The following is a 20,243-nucleotide window of genomic DNA, read 5'->3' on the forward strand; positions in this document are numbered from 1 at the left end:
CTTTTTTTTTTTTTTTTTTTTTTTTTTAGGTTGTTGTAGTCTGCACCAAGGATCAGCCTGTGGTGTAAACTTAAGGTCTTCTCAGTTCTTTTCTGAGCCTATACCTTCCCCTGGGCATTCATGGTGACTTTCTGATTTCACCTGTATAGGCAGTTGCTTTTGAATGTCCTACTCTTCAGTGTTTGGCTCCCAAAAAGGGGGAAACAGGCACCAACTTTTAAAATCTCCCCCACCAGGAAGTCACTTCAGCCAGAGGGGGAGGGCTTACAACAGTGGGGGGAGGTACGACAGTGGTCACCACCTCTTTGCACCTCTGTGATCAGAAGCAGTGATTAGTGAACAGAATACAGATCCCTGATATTTGGCAGACAAGGCTCTTTTGCCCACCCTGAATCCTACAAGCTGTGGGGAAACTATTCCAGTAACATTCGTACAGCTGCCTGCCACTAGGCTGAGAGGTGTTGGATGCTAAGAGCTGAAATTGACTGAAGTTAATTGCATCCAAGTAATTCCAGTCTTCCCTTGGATGTTGCAAGCCTCCAATAGACTCCAGAGTTAAATAGTTATATCATGTAGATTGTGCCAGTTTAATTCTTGTCTAGGTGGGGAGACAGAATCCTGGTGCCTCCTACTCTGTCATCTTTGCAGAATCCTCCTTCATTCCTTTTTATTGCTTAATAACATCCCATTTGTAGGTATCCCTCATTTTGTTTATCTGTTGATCAGTTAATAGACATTAGCATTGTTTCCACTTTTAGGCAATTATGAACAATGCTGTACAAACACTTGTGCAAAGTTTTTATAGATATATGTTTTCATTTCTGTTGAGTATATACCTAGGAGTGGAATTTCTGGGTCCTATGTTTAATATTTTGAAAAACTGCCAAACCATTATCCAAAATGGCTGCATCATTTTACATTTCTATCAACAATGTTTGAGGGTTCCAATTTCTCTACTTCTTCAAATAACATTTGTTATTTTCAGTCTTTTTGATTATAGTCATGCTCCTGAGTGTGAAGTGGTATCTCACTGTGATCTTGATTTGTATTTCCTTGATAGCTAATACTGATGATCATCTTTTCAAGTGGGCTGCTTTTTGGCCATTTGGAGAAATGGGAGGTACATAGTTTATATTTAGTGTTCTACTTTTTGAGTCCTTCTCCCCTTTGATGGTATTATAATCTCTCCAAAGTCTCATTTATCAAGGTGTAGTTTAGGCAGCCTTAACTGAGAGCTCAGTATCCTGAGATCTTATCTGCACGGGCCAGTAGAGTAAAGGAAAGAAGGTAGAAAAAGGAGGCCGGTGGTGAGGAGGTGCCAACAGTCCATACTGTGTCATTTAGAGAGGTAAGGAAACTATAACTAGGCCTCAGTGGATGTTAGTACCCAGAGTCTGCTCTCGTGATCAGGGCACAACAGCAGGAATCTCTAGTTAGGGACTGTTCCCAGAGTCATTCATTAATTCAACAAATATTTATGGAGCGGTTGCTATGAACCAACCAGCATCTGTTTTATATGCTAAGGATAGCACAATAAAATAGCAGTTAAGTTCCTCGGCTTCATATCACTTACATTCTAGTGGAGGATCAATCCCGTTTAGGATAGAAATTCAGTCTGTAGGCAAAAGAGGTTGGAGAAGGCTGGGCAATGGAATAGGCCCAAGATTTTAACAGAACTCTTCTCCCAACAAGGGACTTAGATATCATGTCAGAAAACTGCAGCAGAGTCCTGATCACAGGGGGGAAAAGCACACACTAGGATGAAGGACCAGAGGACACATGTCAGCATGTGAGTTCTTATGTTGCTCTAGGCAGCAAGGCTAATTCCACAACCTGGCTGCTTAGGGATGAGGCCTCTTGCTACTGGGTCATGATTGGTCCAGGAGTAGATGAGTTGTGCTGAGTAGATAGTAGGAGGTCTGCAGAGTTAGTGCCTGCAGCAGAGTTAGACTTAGGGGAGAAAGGAAATGACACATCTCTTCTAAAATGAGGATTCCCTCCCTGAGTCTCTGTATTACTTTTTATGAGGATGATATAGCTGGTACGTGGCAGAGTTGTGAACTTTCAAGGAGAGAATTTCTGTGAAAGCACTCTGAAATATTGTCAAACAGCATCCATATGTAAGGTATGAGAATAATAATGATGATTATTGATTGTAGCTACTGATGTCTGAGAGGGCATCAGATTAGGGTGATGGCAGGTGAAACAGAGAAGAGACCATAGACACACAAGTGGCTCATCCCACTCTTGTTTGAGGAACTCAAATAGTTACAAATTTCTGCATACTCTATGTACCACAAATGTGGTTCTGTCAAAAATGATGGAGTGGCGTCCCTTTATGTCTCTTTGAAGCTAAATGCTGCAGAAGGAGACAGGGGAAGCAAGTAGGTAAGAGACTATCTGGTTTTTACCTTTCTGCTTAACCTGTGTTTTCAACTTTCAAACTAGTTGGATGCAAAATTCTATTTTTTTTTAATTAAAGTATAGTCAGTTTACAATATGTCAATTTCTGGTGTACAGCATAATGTTTCAGTCATACATATACATATATATATATACTTATTTTCATATTCTTTTTCATTATAGGTTACTATATGATATTGAATATAGTTCACTGCACTATGCAGAAGAAACTTATTGTTTATTTTATATATACTAGGTAATATTTGCAAATCTCAAACTCCAAATTTATCCTTTCCCACCCCCCTTCCCCCTGGTAACCATAAGATTGTTTACTTTGTCTATGAGTCTGTTTTTGTTTTGTAGATAAGTTCATTAGTGTCTTCTTTCTTTTTTTAGATTCCACATATGACAGAAATTCTCTTTCTGGCTTATTTCACTTAGAATGACGATCTCCAGGTCCATCCATGTTGCTGCAAATGGTATTATTCTATTCTTTTTTATGGCTGAATAGTATTCCATTGTATAAACATACAACAGCTTCTTTATCCAGTCATCTGTCGATGGACATTTAGGTTGTTTCCATGTCTTGGCTATTGTATGTAGTGCTGCTACGTACATTGGGGTGCATGTATCTTTTCAAATTAGAGTTCCCTCCAGGTATATGCCCAGGAGTGGGATTGCTGGATCATATGGTAAGTCTATTTTTAGTTTTTTTAGTAATCTCCATACTGTTTCAAAATTCTTATTATAGTACACAATTGTTTCCTTTCTGTAGTAACAGAAGCTGCTTTCTTCTGGTTGATTATTAAAATCTTTGTTCAAATAAAACCAAGTAAGAAAAAAATGGCTTGGGCTTCATCGTTCAGATGGTTCAGGGAGAGTTAAGAAATAAGCAGAGGAATTACTGTATTGGAATTTATCTGAATGTAAGAAATAGAAAACTCATCTGTAGAGGCCTAAACAAGTGGCATTTCATATTTCTTACCTAACAAGAAGTCTGGAGGGTAGGCAGTTGACTGTGTTGATCTAATGATTTCAGGGTCAGTTTCTTTGTCATTTTCCTGGCCAGACTATAGCTGCTGTGGCTCTAGTCACCGCATCCATGTTTAGGACAGAAAAGGTGGACAAGTGAAGACTCTCTCCTGTGAAGTCTTGTCTTTTTATGTAGAAGAGTCTTCCCCTAGTGGTTATACCATGTCTCATTGGCCAGGATTAGATCATGTGCCACTTTTTGGTCAATCCTTGAAGAAGGGGAAAGCAATTGCTATGACTGATTTAGATAATTTCAGCTCAGGTAGGGGCCTAATCTTCCTGAAATCAAGGGATCTCTGCCAACAACCGACAAGTAGTAGTTTTGTTACCAGGGAAGAAACAGCTGTAGCTTAAACAAGGCTCAGTAGCTGGCCCATGTGCCAATGGATCCAAAAGTGGTTGTACACCCACGTTGGTGACAGGGGGATTCCTGGAAACTTACTGCAACAACATCCACAGAACTTTGCCACATTAAACTAGAAGGTTGTCCCTGGCAATCTTGTGCTCTAGTGCCTTCACTGTAGAGTCCTATGTGTTCTTTTCCTTCTTACTGCAAATTAGATAAAAGATTCTTCAGCCAGGACACATGTCACTGCCTTGAGTGGTCTCCTAGCCCCTTTTTCATTCTCTCTCTGCTGTCAGAGCCTCAAAAGGACCTAAGGGGGAAAAATAGCTATCTGTCAGGCTCTTACTGTGTGCCAGATGTGTGCTGAGCACTTTATATTCTTTATCTAATTTAATCCTCCTAAAAGCCCTTTGAAATAGGTACTGTTAGTATCATCCTTATTTTGTAGTTGAGAACTGTAAGTTGACCTTCCTAGCCTAGGGCCACAAATACCCAGAAACTGTGGACTTCTGCAATTCCCTGGTTAGCATCTACCAGCCCATCATTTTGTTCCTATTTCCAATAAGCTCGATTTCTGTGTCTGTCATTTTTATGGTATTTCTCATAGTGTCCTGGAGAAGGCTACTATGTAAGTGTAAACTGACCGGAGTCACACAACTAGTAAGTGGCAAGGCCAAGTTTTGACTCCAGAGTCTGTGCTCTGAAGAAATGTGATGAGCTATCTAATCTCTCCAAACAGAATGAGAGTAAGGTGGAGATGGAGAGGGCTCAACTAAACATCTAGCATGTGGTGTTAATCCTTATAGGCAGTATATGTAATATTTAACAAAGGCTTTCTGTCAACATAATGCACCAATTTAATATTAATAGAAGAGTCTTCATATTCTGAGGCATTCTTGTGGGGTGACTGTCTGGGAGAGGGACAAGCAGGTTCTTGTGACTTTTTCCAGTAACAGCACATTAGCTCTCAAAGGAATGTTGATGATATGGGTGATCGTTCATTTTCTAAATTCAGGTATCCCCCACTGTTTGAAAGTCTGCTTTACACCACTTCACTTTTACCAAAGACCTATATTAGGATATATTTTCCTAGTCAAAAAAAAACCAAGAGGATTTTAGCTTTTACCAAAAAAGGTGGAAGGCAAAAGTAATGTTCAGCATTTCCTTTGCAGTGAGCCATTATAGAGGCAGCGCACACCCTGAGCAGTGACAGTGGCACTGCGAAGCTCCTTCTCCTGGAGCTCCACTCAGTATCCCAGCATCAAGCTGCCATAGCTTTGAATTGTGTCTGTGAGCATCTGTGCTTGATCTCGATTTATTTCGTGCCTCTGTTAGCGAATGTGTCCTAAAGTAATTGCTTCATTGCCATTTTGGCCTAGGAAAGTTTTCATAGGAATGCTCTACTTTTGGATAGTGGGCAAATCCTGTATTTTCTTTGTCTGAAGCCCTTGAGTTTATCAGTACAGGACTTCTAGAGAAGAATAAAGATCAAGGAGTTTCACATTAGATTGAAAACCTTGCCTCTTACAAGTGGCGTAAAGCGAAGCACACCTATTTGAATATTATTTTTTGTCCTCATTTTGTTTCATGGATATTTTTGTTGAAGCTGAAAAGCTGTTTATGAAAACTAAGTGACCTTGACAAAAACTGGCTTTACTCTGCAGATGTTTTAAACTTATAGTGGTCAGATGGACATACCTGATTAATATTTTTTTCACACCCAGTTTTATGCTGTTTATTTTAAATTGTGTAACTTGCTTGCATTAGCTTGTACTTGCACTAACTGCCAGTGGAGCGTTCTGTAGTAATTTTTTTTATGGCAGCCTTCATACAAAAGTAATTCATGGTGTAGTCTGAGCCAAGTTGGTACACTGAAAACTAAAAGGACTGTTGTTTATTTAAGACTGAGCTGGGGGAAGACTCCAGGGCACTGCCCTTCTAATGCCAAGCAATGAACCAATCTAAACACTCTGTCATCATCATATATAAACATCATTTAATGAGTGCTCTTGTTAAACATAAAGAATATGGAAGATTTCTTTTTTTTCTTTTCCTTTTTCAAAAGTACAGAAGGTTTTGCCAAATCAAATATAGTCTTGTTTTTGCTGGCTTATTGATTTTGGAATAAATGAATAACCTGTTCGTTTGGAGGGAATTTCTTAGTATTTCATATTTTGTTGAATTACTGTTCTTATTCCATAATGTGCAAGCACTGTAACAACTTTTTGTTAATGAGGGGATTGGGATGGGATGGGGTGGGGGACAGGACTGAGCAGCGTATCAGAGGGATGTCTTTGCCTTTTCTGTACAGTCTCAAATTAGATCCTTTTTTACAGATTAATTTTCTTTATGAAGGAAATACATTTGAATTCCCCACATATGTTTAAACAACTTCTGTTCTGTATGCAAAGTATAGCACATAACTTAGAATATAAATTTCCATTTTGCAAGCTTATGCCTCCACGTATGCAAAGACTGGTTCAGTAGCCAACAGAACAAACAATAAATGCTTTTGTCTAAGGGGTACCTATTGGAACTTGGGTATTAAAAGAATTGTTACTACTGCCACGGATCTGAACTGGCCTAGACATGCTACACCAGTTATGAGTCATTTTAGTGATGATAATTACAGCAGAAATTATACACAAAGAGCTTTAATTTAAAGAACTTTTTCCTACAAATACTCTCAAATTGGCCTACAACTTAACCGGTATTATTATAGAGGTAATACAAGAGGAGAGGCAATGTATATATTCTTTCACAGGAAGCTAGCCACTCAGAGTAAACTATGCTCGCATCTTAATCAGCCACTTGGTGATTGCTGGTTAGGATGTTTACTTCTGGAGAGAGGCTTCCGGTAATCTCTAGTATAAGAACAGAGGCCCATTAAACTGGCAGCACTTAATCACAGGTGAAAACTCCTTCACTATCTGAAACTGTTGTAACATTGGATTGTGGTGATGGTTGTAAAACTCTATGAATATACTAAAGACCATTGAATTGCACATTTTAAATGAGTTAGTTGTATGTTATGTTAATTGTATCTTAATAAATCTGTTTAAAAATCCTCCTTCATCCTCACAAAATGAAGTCACTATTTTTTGTTGTTGTCTCCTATTCTCTATCTCTCCTCAGATCTCTGTTTATTAATTTTGCTGCTGTGCAACACTATAATTTTGTACTGACTGGTTTCACTTTGGAAGTTGATTAATGTGCTAATTAGCTATTTGGGGCATATTTTCTCTCTTCATCATTTCTTTGTATTTAAAACAATGTGCTTAATTCTTTCATTTCCTCAGTTCACATTCATTAATATGGAGTTACTTTTAAATAATGTTCCAGTGCAATGGTTCTCAGCTGGGGGAAGGCATTTGCCAATACCTGAAGACATTTTTGATTGTCAAAACTTGTGTGTGGGGTGCTACTGGCATTGAGTGGGTGTATGTTGGGGATCCTGCCAGACATCCTATGATGCACAGGACAGCTTCCCACAACAGAGGATTATTTGGTCCAAAATGTCAGTAGTGCTGAGGTCGAGAAACTCTACTGCAGGGAAACTAACTTGTACTATTTGTGTTGTGGATAAACTGAGGCCTAATTCTGAACTCTGTCGTGAAGTAGCTTAGTTATCCAGAAAACCAAGCTCCCTCTCCTCATGGAACAACAGCTTTTATACGGGGGTCACAGGTGACATTTCCATGCCCACTCATGAGTTAAAATTTCAGGAAGCAGATGGATTGACTTTTCTCCTGTTAACCTTCTTGCGTATAGAGAGAGAAACGTCTCTGTACACCACTGTTTTATTCTCCAGTTTCAGATGTCTCCTTGCATTTGCAAAATACTTAAAAAAAAAAAACCTCTAATATCTATTGTCTCACCCTACCCACACGATTATCCTGCGAAACAAACTGGACAGAAATAATCCCTCTTTCTAGCATTAGGAAATTGAGAACCAGAGAGATGGTGACTTTCTAGGCCCGTGTTTCAGGTTATTAATAAAGTTGGCACTAGACCCAAGCATCCTTTCCTCTGAGTCACAACAGCAAAATTAGTGACTAAGGGCTTGGGCTTTGATTTCATGCAGACCTAGGTTGGTGGGGTTTTTTGTTTTTTGTTTTTTTCTTTTAAATTTCTGGCTCTTTTAGCTGTGTGACCTAGGATGAGTTAAATAACCTCTTTAAGGCTCATATTTCCTTCTTGGCAAAATGGAGACTTTTCTTACAATAGAAATTTCTTACATTAGAACTTTTCCTACTGGATTGTTGCTAAAGAAGAAAGAAATAATACATGTGAAACAACTTGTTCTTGACCTGTTGTACATGTTCAGTGGCAGCTGGCAATTATCATTGTTCTCTTGTTTCTGAATTAAGACAGAAATGCCTGTATTGTACCTGGCTGTTAAATAGTGTCAAGTCAGTAAGTGTTTAAAGGCCTTAGTTTTGTCATCTCTAAAATAAGGGGATTGGATTAAATTATTTGAACTCCCCTTTCAGCTCCAAAGCGCATGGTTTTTTATTGTTCAGTGACCAAAGGAAGACATATTTCAAAAATAACATAGCAGGGTGTTTGGGGGAGTTATCATAGTAGCTACTGCTGAGGAGACAATGGAATTCTCTTAGTTATTTTACTACTGCTCTTACGAGTAGTGTTTTAAGGTCATGTTCACTTTCAGGACCATATATGGACTCTGTTTCAGCCACCTTCTATCCCATTATGTACAGAAAGAACACTTAAATCACTCATTCAAAAAAATGAATGAAAAATAGCAAATATAAAAGCCCTGTCAGTAACATAAAACATAACATGGAGCAATATCTGCCTCAATTTCATAGCCAACAGTTTTATGAGACCCCAAATGAAAGCAGAGAGCGTATCTTTCTACCAAACATCTTCAGAGGGCATTATTGGACTATTTTGGGTAATCTTACTTAGTTAAGCGCTATTCATAATATTTTAGGAATTATTTAACAAAAAAAAATGCCCCTACTTAGCAAATATGGATCAGACAATTGGAAAGATTATCTCTCACCTAGTGCCAGGAAAAGCACAAGGTGTGTAGGTGACATATCCTTCCTCTCTTCTCAAAGCTATTTCCCTCTGTTTTGTCCACCCCAACCCCTGTCCAACCAAGCTCCATTACCCCACCCCCACCAGTTTCCGTGATCTCCCTCTCTTTTGGGCCCGCTCCTTTTGGGCCAGTTTCCCCCTACTCCCCAAGATGTCGGATATCCTTGTCTGCCTTCTACCTTGAACTCTTTGCAGGTGGCCCCCCTTACCCACAGCGAAACTTCAGGGCACCTTACTCTTCAGGCTATAGTAGCTCTGTTTTATGAGACGTCAACCAGAAGTTTGGTGTGATTTAAAGTTTTCAAGTTTCCTCCTAGCTTTGATCTTTACCATGGATAGCATTTTTTGAATATGTGTGTCAAATCAATCCTCACAACAACAGCCCTAGGAGGTTACAATTGGCATTACCATCTTAGCCCTGAGGAAACTGAGATAATGCTTGCTCATATTTCTCTCCCACGGCCACACGACTAACAAGTATTAGAGCTAGGATCCAAGCCAAAAAGTCTGATGGAGTCCATGCTTCTAACTGTTACTCTCTATTCAGTAATAACATTTATGGAATCATTACTATGGGCTGGCGTTGTACTAAGTACTTTAGTACAGTTTCTCACTTAATTGTTAAAACTACCCTATACTATTAATACTATTACTACTGAACAGATTCCTTTTCTGTAAAATGAGACTAAGATACCAGTTATCAGAGCAACCCCATATTGCTCAGGACTTCATCATGTCTGCACTATAACATGTTAGAATGATCTTACTCTTCAACTAGAAACTAAGCTTGCCAAGCATATGTCTTATTTACCTTCGTGTCCCTAGTATGGAGTAAGTAGCCTGGCACCTAGTAGGCATTCATGAAATATCTGAGGAACGAGTGAGTACATACTCCAAACCCTCCTTCATATGGCAAATGAGACAGTGTATGTGATGGTACCATGCAACTTAGTTGTTAAACAAATATGATGTATATTAACAAAAATTACCTGTTTGACTCTGTTTCCTAGGAAGTAAGATGTTTTCCCCTTCCTTGTGACATGTGTAATTTTACAGTGGTTTCTTGAATCATTGTCCTTGCTTGTGCTACCCAACCAAAGGCAGACTCTTTTCTGAATATTTCCAGGGAAAGAGAAGACCACTTTGGCTTGAAAATCTACACCCTATTTGAAAGGCATAGCTAATCTAATTTTTAAAAATCTTGAGATTCCCAATTGTAAATGCCAGTACTGTTAGGTCTTTATCTATAGAATAAGCATGATGAATAAAGCACAGTGTATCTGAGGAGAGCTAGGAGAGCCTCAGATGACAGGCAAGTAGATCAGAACAAAGTGTTGTTAATGATTCCCCTGGATGCTTTAAGAAGAGTGCAGAAGATCAATAGATCTACAGAACACTAATCCCTCTTGAAAGTGTGGACATCCTGGATTTTATTTATTTAAGGTTGATACAATTGAGTTATATTTTTGAGAATCTGATGGAAGAGAATCATATCATCTTTCAGGAAAGCAATCCTCTCAGCTGCACTGGCCACACTTCATCTATTAACCCTTTTGACCAATGAAGTAGCTGGTATATTCTTGTAAACTTTCTGGAGGCAACTTGTCCATTATTAGACCTGAACTTGAAAGAGTTGGAGAAAGATAGGAAAATTCAACAGTTCATCTTGCATCAAGTGAGTCTCATTTTAATAAAACCCTAGAGTACAGTATCACCTACCAAGTAACAGGTACTCAGTAAATGCTCTTTGAATAAATGGATGAAAATATAAATTTGTGAAACAGATCAAGATGTGATCATTTATACTCCCAGAAGACTTATCAGCTTATTTGCTCAGAGTGCTGACTTTAAATATGGATCTTTTAAACTAGTATTAAGAAATAAGAAGGTGAGATTTTTCTTTTGAAGTTACTTAGTCCTTTTTCCCATCTACAGGGACATAGCTACCACCTTAGTGGCTTATCACTTTACCTTTCATTTGTATGATGAAAGAGAGGGCTTCTAGTTCCTTCATTTTTATAAGTACCAATATCTAATTTTTAAAAGTAAAGACCTGCTGGACCGCCATGATTTATAGATTTAAAATGTGCTGTAATGTATTATGACTTAGCATCCATAGCTTTCTCTCCAACATCTGTATCCTGATTTGTAGTCTAATAAACCTTCCTGCTGCAGATGGCATGTGCATAGTTGTTCTGAGGTGTAATACATCAACACAGCATTTCTAAACACAGAGCAATAATGTATTCAATTAAGGGAGGAAATAAAACATTGAGCCGTTTCTTATAATAAATCTTTTACTAAGCTTCCCACATCACATGTTTGCTGAGGAAATAATACATGTCATTCAGACTAAGGGTTATTGTAGACTGCTGAGGGAAACATGAAATTCTGGAGGTTTCAGCAGTCTTGTGAAACCCTGAAACATGGAAAGTGTACAAATTAGAAAAGGATGTAATATGTGACTAATGATACCTCTTGGGATACCTCTGGAACCCATATTTACTGTTATGATCACTGGATTCATTTAAGTTACAGGAGTTGAAAAGCAATACCCTAGGAAGTGAAAAACACCTCTGAGTTCAATAGATGTGGTTGTAATTCAAGCTCTAAAGGCTTTTTTCCTTGCTGTCAGTCTTCATATTTCTGGAAATGTGCTACTTGAGCTCCTAATAAAAGTGGTCTACATCATGACCATATAATCTACAGTTCCTGGAAAGCACATTTACACCTCCACATCTGTAGCTAAAGCCGGGACTAAACAGAGCTTAATTCACCCCAGATGTCACTCAAAAGAAAGTTCTGGAGAAAGGCTGCCATTCTTAGAATTTTCTAGCCACTGAACATGTCCCAGGCAATGATATCAATATACAGCCCAGGTCCTGCAAGCCCAAACGTTGGAAACTCTTTTCATATACTATTCCGAGTGCAAAATTAGCTGAATCCCGCAAAGTAAACCCAATCCCACTCCTCCATTTGTTTGACATTATTTATACACAAGATTCCAGGTATTTCTGTCCCGAGCATCTTAACAAGAAATTGTGCTCTTCTGGATTAGTAAGATATCATTTCACAATGCTTTAAAGAAGCATACATGATAGTTTCTTTGAAAAAAATGTACATTATGTGATTTTTGGCTGCTAGTCACCAGAATAGCATTTTGTGGATCAAAATAATTAGGCAATTCATTTCTACCTAGTGATCTAATAGTACTCTTCCTTCCTTAGCTTTGTGTTTCCCTGATCAGTTCTTCTTTTCCTCAGTGATGGTCAGTTTGGTATGGAATCAGTTTCTTTCCATTCCCAGGCGGTATGTCTGACCAGGACAGCTTTATGGTTGAAAAAAGATCAACACACAAACTATAGGATTCACCACAGTTTGCAGAAATCAGATTAGGCCAGACTTCAGTCCCAATCTAGTCTATTTATAGTTTTTAGTTCTGCCTCTTAAAGTCATGAGTTTCTCGGGGCCTTACTTAGAGCCACCTTCTTTCCACATGAAGCCCACCAGGTGTGTGGGTGAATGAGTGTGCACAATTTCCCAGGAGGCCCCACTGATGCTGCAGCATCTTAGTAGTAGTTCAGAGAAGGCCACTGCAGGCACACTGTGCCTTCTGAATACTGGAGCTTTCTCTAGAGGAAAATCATTTGCTACTATGTCAGGTACAGAAGCCAGATATCTAGGTTCTCAGTTGGTGTAACTGCTTATAAAAATTACTATTAAATAAGGATATCTTCAGGATTTATAAAGGGACCAATGTAAAAATGGCCACATGAAAAATAGTTTTGCACGTTTACAAAACTGCTGTTAAGGACATTGTTCACTGAATATTTAATAATTAATCAGAGATCCATCCGCCTGACAAATTCCTCTTAAAATGTGTCTCCTGAAAACCTGGTATGTGTTTATCTTATTAAACATTGAGCTCTATACTACCCATTGAATTCTCTCTTTTGCTTTGGCTACAAGATTAGAGCTAAATTCCATGCTTAATTGCACTGATAATTTTATTCTATTTTCCTGATATGCATTTTCTTTCCCCCTTCCTGTGTGGTGGTCTGTGAAAGGTATTTGTGGCTTTTGAACACTTGAATTTGTATTTGTGTGTTGTATGTATATGTATACCCACTTTCATTTTTCTGGGGAAAAAGCCCGAAGTATTCATCAGATTCTCAAAAGGATGCATTAGCCAGAAAAAGTTAAGGACCATAGTACTTATGGTCCTTATAAGTTGTTTTATATCTTTGGTCTCACCTGTAACTATTCTGTCTATATAACAAATGTAGCAATTATAAACAATCCAGATCCTTTTTTGTGGGGGGAAGAGAAGGAAAAGCTAGATGGTAGTAAAGATTATATAAACATATAAAACAGCAGAAAGTACTCAGCCTGTTTGTTAGTAGGTATAATTTTGGAGGGCAATTTGTTTGTCTGTTTTTCAGAAACAGTGGGCTAAAAGAATAACCCTAGATGGCACACATCTGTATGAAAATGTAATCTGGTGTCTTATCTCTTTTTATTTTTCTCCTATCTTAAAAATAAGCAAACAAACAACTATCTAGAAAGCCTGCTATGTAAAAGGTCTCCTAAATATTATAGGGTGATAGCAATATATGTAGAAAATTTCTTCACAGTGTGACATTGATACATATTGACATTGAGACTGGAAAAGTCCACTGTGTTGTACATATCAATATGGAATTTTTAAGACAACCCCTAGGAATTAGCTTGCTAATTTGGAAACTAGATAAGTCCATTAAAATGAAAACTTGTTCAGAGAGAAAACCTTGATGAGAAAAAAATCTCAGGAGATCAAATAGTAATACCAGACCATCGGAGGAGCAGATATATTTCCCCCTAGAACAAAATATCTTCCATCTTGCTTTTTCCAAAATAATTTTTTATGAACACATTGTGAATTACACAGGACACCAACCCTGCTACTTTGGGAACAAAAAGACAGAGCTGACAGATGTAGTTATTTGCCAGGAACAACCGTGTGAATTTATAAATATTTTACAAGTGCAGCTTTCAGAAGAGTGACTTTTACTGCCATATTAATGCAACTTGCTAATTTATAGTCTGGGCATTTGTGGGTTATGAATGTCCAGTATTTGAGGCTAGTGCCAAGAACATGGTTTATGTTTTGAAATTCTTTTTTTCTCTGAATACAGACTTCTTGGCTGTTAAGTTATAATTCAGCTACACATGAGATGCAAGGCTACATAATACATCGGTTCCCATTGCCAATGGCTGGACTCATAAATATACTCATTACAACATACTCCATGTGACAGAATGACACACAAAGCATAAAAATATCTCTAAAGAATACAGAATTAGTAATAGTAAAAGCAATAATGACATGATTCCATACCTCAGGCCAGACCCATAATATGTGCCCTGAAGTTACAATTATGTGTCATAATAGAAAGAAAAGTGGAATCATGTTTCGGGAAATAATATTTTAGAATATATTAGATCAACAGGCCCATCAGTGGTGTCATATGCTTGGAAGGTACACTACTGAAAAGACTTCAGTTACGCTACTCATGTTTCAGCAGGGGAATCCTAGAGGAAGGAGTACCACTGCAACTCTTCCCTTGTAAATTTGTAAGTTGCTTTCTCTTGATCATGCCCAAGGTGAAAGAGTCTTTCTAGTTTTCCAGATCTAGAGAAAGGAACAGATTTCTCTGGACTGGAGCAAATAAGGCCTGGAATGAAATCTTAAAGTAAGCAGCCTGGGTCACATGTCAGAGGGTCCTCCTCTTTCAAGATGTTATAACCTAGGCAGAATTGTCAGCCACTGATGGAAGCCAGCACTATTGCCTGGTCTTTCTGCCTTCTACTAGGTAGCTCTGTTATCTTGAACACATCACTTCTCAGGCTCTCATTTCTTCTGTAAAATGTTCAGGTTGTACCATATGATCACAAAATCCTTCCCAGCTAATGGATGATTTTTTCCCCTAATGCATGTGTGCCAACATATGTAGATACTGATAAATATATTATATTTGGCAATATTAATTGCTTATCAGCATACACACTTTTCATTCTCTAGAAACTGCAGGTGGAAAAAAGGCTTTACTGTTTCACACCCTTATGTCCACCATTTTTAGCTCTGTATTAAAACTGTATATTATCCTTAAAAGATTTAATTGGAAGTCTAACCTTAAATAATGGAGCATCTTGTGCTTTTACCAAAATTTGTAATTAGTACAGTGAGTATAGCTCTTATGAATTACCAAAGCTAAACAAACAAACACAAACAAACAAACAATCCCAGTTTATTCCAAGGCTTAATCCTACTGAGGTCTCCAATCTGATTACTCATGCAGCAGGCAGCAGATTGCCCTTATTAGCTGACCTTACACATTTCAATGAAATGGTCTACAGCTTGTGAAAAATGACACACACGCCCAAATCCCATGCAGTAATTACATTAGAAAATACTTTGTTAACAGGTTTTTAAGACAACCTTAGTCTTAAGAATAAGATTCTGTCAAGAGCAAATCCTCCTCCTTTCACTGGCTTCTAACCTAAGGGATAGAAGTAGTCAAATGCTGATTACGGTTACCCAGGAAAAATCCAGTCTTAAAACTGATTGAATCAACTTCCTTTATCTCATTATCTTAGACCATAGGAATTTTTAAAAACCCAGTTAGAATGATAGCAGTCCTCGATCTGGATGGTCTCATATGTCCCTTGTTTGTTTGTTTGTTTATCTTTTCTTCTTTTCCCCTTTATCTCTAGCCTGACATTTCTTTTCTATCCTCCCATGAAGGTAGAAACCCAAAAGGAAAATAATTAGCTATTCATACTTTCTAACACAGCCACATGTTCACATGACAAATGGAACATGAGCATATAAAACCACTAAAATGACATCCTTATTGCAGGCTCAATTTACTTAATTTTGTGTCTTCTAGCTAGTAAGACAAGGGTCACTCATTCTGCAAAATTAATGGCTGATATAAATTTAGAATAAAAAGTGTAGGAAAATAGTTCTTCACCCAATGTATGGCCAACCTGTGGAATTTACTATCCTGGGAGGTCATAGATTTAGTCAAGGGATGAATTAGAAAGGGCTAGATAATTTTATGGCTAGTTATAATATTGTAGTTATGAATACTAAGATAAAGGTAATGGAATCTCATGCTTCAGGGCACAAGCTGATCATCTTGGGAACTTTGCAGGAGTTCTCATTTCCTTAGGAAGCTCTGAACAAGCAGCTTGATTTGTATTGAAGTTTTACCTCTGGTAATATTCACTACTGCTGTGAACAGGATACCACATTTAGGTCACATTTTTGTTTGTTTGTTTGTTTGTTTGGCAATGAAAACCACAAATATCTGCTTATACAATGCCAAAGAAAAATGAAACGACAAAAGAATTTCTTCTTTCATTCAATAAATATTTATTGAGGGCCTCCCATGAGCCTGTCACTCTTTTGGGTATTTGGGATACAGCAGTGAAAAAAGCAGAGAAAACTCCTTGCTTTCATGAAACTTACATTCTAGTCGGGGGAGAGAAATAAGATGCCAAACAAGTAAGTTATATAGTACACTAGAGGGTTTTAAGTATGGAGAAAAATAAAGCAGGGAAAGGAAAAGGAAACAGTTATAATTTAAAAAGAGTGGTCAGGAAGGCATCACCAAGAGGTAATATCTGAAGCATAGAAATGTGGTGGGGAAGAGTGTTCCAGACAGAAAAGCAAGAAAGGTCCTGAAGCCTGTTGAAAGTAATCTATTAATTAAAATATATTCTTGATTAATTGGAAGATTCAGGGAAATAAGGTATTCTGATTGATTTTTTGTTGTTGTTTAAAATGCTACAACTCTTTTTATTTCTTCCATTCTTGCTGAAGAAAAAATTTTCTGAATTTATAAGATAATTTTCCTGCCTTAGTGTTATAGAACAATGCACATGGCTACTAACAGTACACAGATCTACTCGCCTTTGATTGGGGATGAAAATTCCAAGTTGTCCATTACTGTAGCACTCAAACTATTGACACAGGAACTGAATTTGTACAGATTCCCAGATGGACTCTGGTTTTTACTTTAAAAATCAAAATCTGTGTTTGTTTGTTGATTATACTATCTCTTGTTTTCTTCTTCTTAATTTCCCCTCTGCTTTACTCTTTTCATTTTCCTTTAGCAACTTTTCTGTGAAATCTTGTTTTGGATTATAGGTTCCTTTATCTTTTCTGCTCCTGGTGCAGTTTCTTCCTGAAGAAGCTTCTTTAGGAAGAACCCCTTTTATCCATTGGATTTGCAGGGGTAAAAACCATACTCAAACTTAGTGGATTAAACAACATTTATTATTTCTCATGGTTCTGTGGGGACTGGGAGGTTCTTCTGATCTGGACTGGCTTGGCCAAGCTGGATGTGGTCTAGGATAGCCTCTGTCACATGACTGGGGGTTTCTCTGTGTCAGTTGGGATGACAGCAATGTATCTCGCATCATCCACCAGGCTAGCCCAGGCACATGGTGGCAGAAAGATTCCAAGCAACAACAGAGGGCAAGCCCCACTGTACAAGCTCTTTTTAAGCCTCCATTTATGTCATGCTTGCCAATGCGCTATTTGTTAAAGCAAGTCACATTGTCAAGGTCAGATTTGAGGGGTAGAAAAATAGATTCACCTCTTGATGGGCTGAGCTGTGAAGTCAAATGTTCAGAGATGGAAGGAACATGTGGCCATGTTTTGGTTTACCAATCTGCTTTCTGGACACACATCATTCACATTTCTTGGTCTCCTAAAATAAGCTCGCTCATATCTCAGGACCCTCGCTCCCCCATGATTTTACCCTAAGATATCAGGATTGAAGTCCAGGACCTTTGTTATGCCACTGGTCCCAGTCATTGATGAGGCTCCCTGAATACAGCTTCTCAAGTACAGTTCCTCTTGAAGTTACCTGGCTTCACACCCTACATAAAATAGTGACACAGGTGCAGGGTAACTGCAGTAATAAACACTCCCATTTAAAATCCCACCTTCCTCACTTCTTGTATCTTTAATTGTATTGCCAAGGACACTGGCCCTGAGCTTGTGTTCTCGTACCTGGCCAGATTAACATGATTTGCTGCTTCTTCCCAATGGCCTTTTGAAGTGTACAATGGAAATTACTTTTAAAAATTAGGGAGGTACAACTCCAGGAAGAACTGAGATATTTCTGTTTATAGTTAATAGATACTAATTTTAAAGAGTCCATGTCTCCCTGCCCCACCCCAGAACTACTTGGAGAAACCCCTTTCTATTCAACATAAAAGATAAAGTAGTTATGGCTTGTCCATAAAGTGGAATTCTAGTCAGCAATAAAAAAGAATGAACTATTACTTAACATAGCAACGTGGATGAATCTTAAAATTATCATGTTGAGTGAAAGAAGTCAGCCAAAAAAGAGTATACACTATATGATTAAACTAGAAAATTCAAAACTCTAGTGATAGAAAGAAGATTGGTGACTCCTTAGAAATAGAGGATAAAGAGGTGTGGGAGGGAAGGCTTACAAAAGCACACGTGAAAACTCTTGGAGGTGATAGATATTTTCACTATTTTGGTTGTAGTGATGATTTCACAGGTGTATCTACATGTAAAAATTGTATGTTTTAAATATGTGCAGTTTATCATAAACTTTCTATGTAAACTTTAGTAAAATGTATATACATTTTAAAAAAAAGATAAAGTAGGAAACCCAGATGAGGATTGGGGGCATGTAAACACTAGAATATATAGATTTGATCAGGGAAGAAAAAACTGAAACTCAAAATTAGTGAAACTAGCAAGACTTTTAGATTCTGATAATCTAGAATTCAAAAGGTTTCTAATTAAAATGGGTGAGCTAACATAGTTTCTAATGTGGAAAATTACCTTCCTAAGCTCCAAAAAGGAATATAATTGGTATTTTGGGTATACTATTTTGTTGTGGTTCTAGCTTCAATAACCAGGGAACGAAGCCCTCACCCCTGGAACACATTATACACCAAAGTTCTTAAGGAAGTAACAATCAGAATAATAAACTTTTTCCAACACCTGAAAAAATATTTTCCCTAGCAGTTCTGAAGTGCAGCCTGGCACAAGTTGCTAGATTCCCTCTACTCAAGAAGCAAGTGAACCTTCTTGATGAGGGCACATTTCTTCTTCCTGGAATTGACTCCTTGGCTTATTGTCCTTGAGATTCTTTTCAGAGGAAGGGGATTTATTACCCTCTAAGCTTTTTTCTTGTCCTTTATTGAAAATTTTTATTTTATTTTTTAATAAAAAATAGCTCATATTTGTAGCTGAGTTGCTTTCTCAGTCTGCTTCTTGCATGTAGAAAATTGGTGGCCCAGATAAATCTTTTCATTTTGAATTCTTTCTGTTTTCGTCTAAGCTGGCCAGGATTTTATTAGTCCAACACTTTTAAAAACTTGTAGGCCTGCTCTATGCCTGAACCAACTCTTTTTGAGAAGGCTACTTTCAACTTTGGACGGCCTGTCAAGCCTCTGATTGAACTTCCTTGAGATTCTAGGCACCACCTTAACAGTAGTTAAACAAAGGGTCTTTCAGCCATACCCTTGATTTGGATCTTTACCCTGATGTCAGTTCTTACTTTGAAAATCTCTTAATGGCTAGTGAGAGCAGAGATGTGAAATAGTTTCATTTTCCAAACTCTCAAGCCCTGACTCCTTTATATAGCCTGTGAATTCTGTAGGAACATTGCACGGTTCTCTTTTTAGCTCATCTCTCCTTTTTTGGCTCATATCTTTTGCAATTAAAAAAAAAATACTCCTTCAACATTTTGCCTGGGACTCTGCTGTAGCAAATCGATAAATTCATTAGGTAAATTTTCTGTCTTACAAATGTTCGTAGACAACAGCTTGGCCTTTGTTTCACTGCTATATAGCAGAGATGATCATTTTTCTAGGGTGCTGTATCAGTTTCTTTACCCATTTTCTAGGCTCTGCTAACAGTTTCTTTACCCTGTTCCCAACTTGCCTAACTTTTTTTTGCTGCTTTTCCGATCTCTATCACCTGTCCTAAAGCTAATGCTGTGTATTTTAAGTTGCTTTTAGAGCAGCACTCCAGTCCTCATACCACTTTCTATGTCAGTTAGCTTTTGCTATATAACAGACTGTCCAAAGCTTCAGAGTGAAAGAATAATATCTATATTTTTCACAGTTTTGTGGGTTGACTGGGTGTTTTTTTCCTCATCAAAACTTGCTTGGCTTGGGCTAGAAGGTCTAGATGGCTCTGCACACGTCTGGTTGCTCTGTGTCTGCCAGAGTGATAGCCCTATGTCTGTGGTCATCAGAGGCTAGCCCAGGCTCATCTACATGATACAAAGTCATAATGCCCGGGCAGGGCACACACACAGGAAGGGGAGGAACTTGTGCACCACCTTTTGCAATC

General features: G+C 38.0%; 1 long non-coding RNA gene across 1 annotated transcript in view; it reads left to right on the plus strand.

The window, feature by feature from the left end:
• LOC135321746 (uncharacterized) overlaps window positions 1–2,881 on the plus strand; it is a 98,520-nt gene extending 95,639 nt beyond the window's left edge. Inside the window, exon 3 of the long non-coding RNA XR_010381783.1 lies at window positions 2,800–2,881. This is a non-coding gene — a long non-coding RNA (uncharacterized LOC135321746). The remainder of the gene's footprint in view (window positions 1–2,799) is intronic.
• The last annotated feature ends 17,362 nt before the right edge of the window (window positions 2,882–20,243 follow it).

The sequence above is a fragment of the Camelus dromedarius genome, chromosome 7 (genome assembly GCF_036321535.1).
Source record: "Camelus dromedarius isolate mCamDro1 chromosome 7, mCamDro1.pat, whole genome shotgun sequence".
In the NCBI taxonomy this organism is placed as follows: Eukaryota; Metazoa; Chordata; class Mammalia; order Artiodactyla; family Camelidae; genus Camelus; species Camelus dromedarius.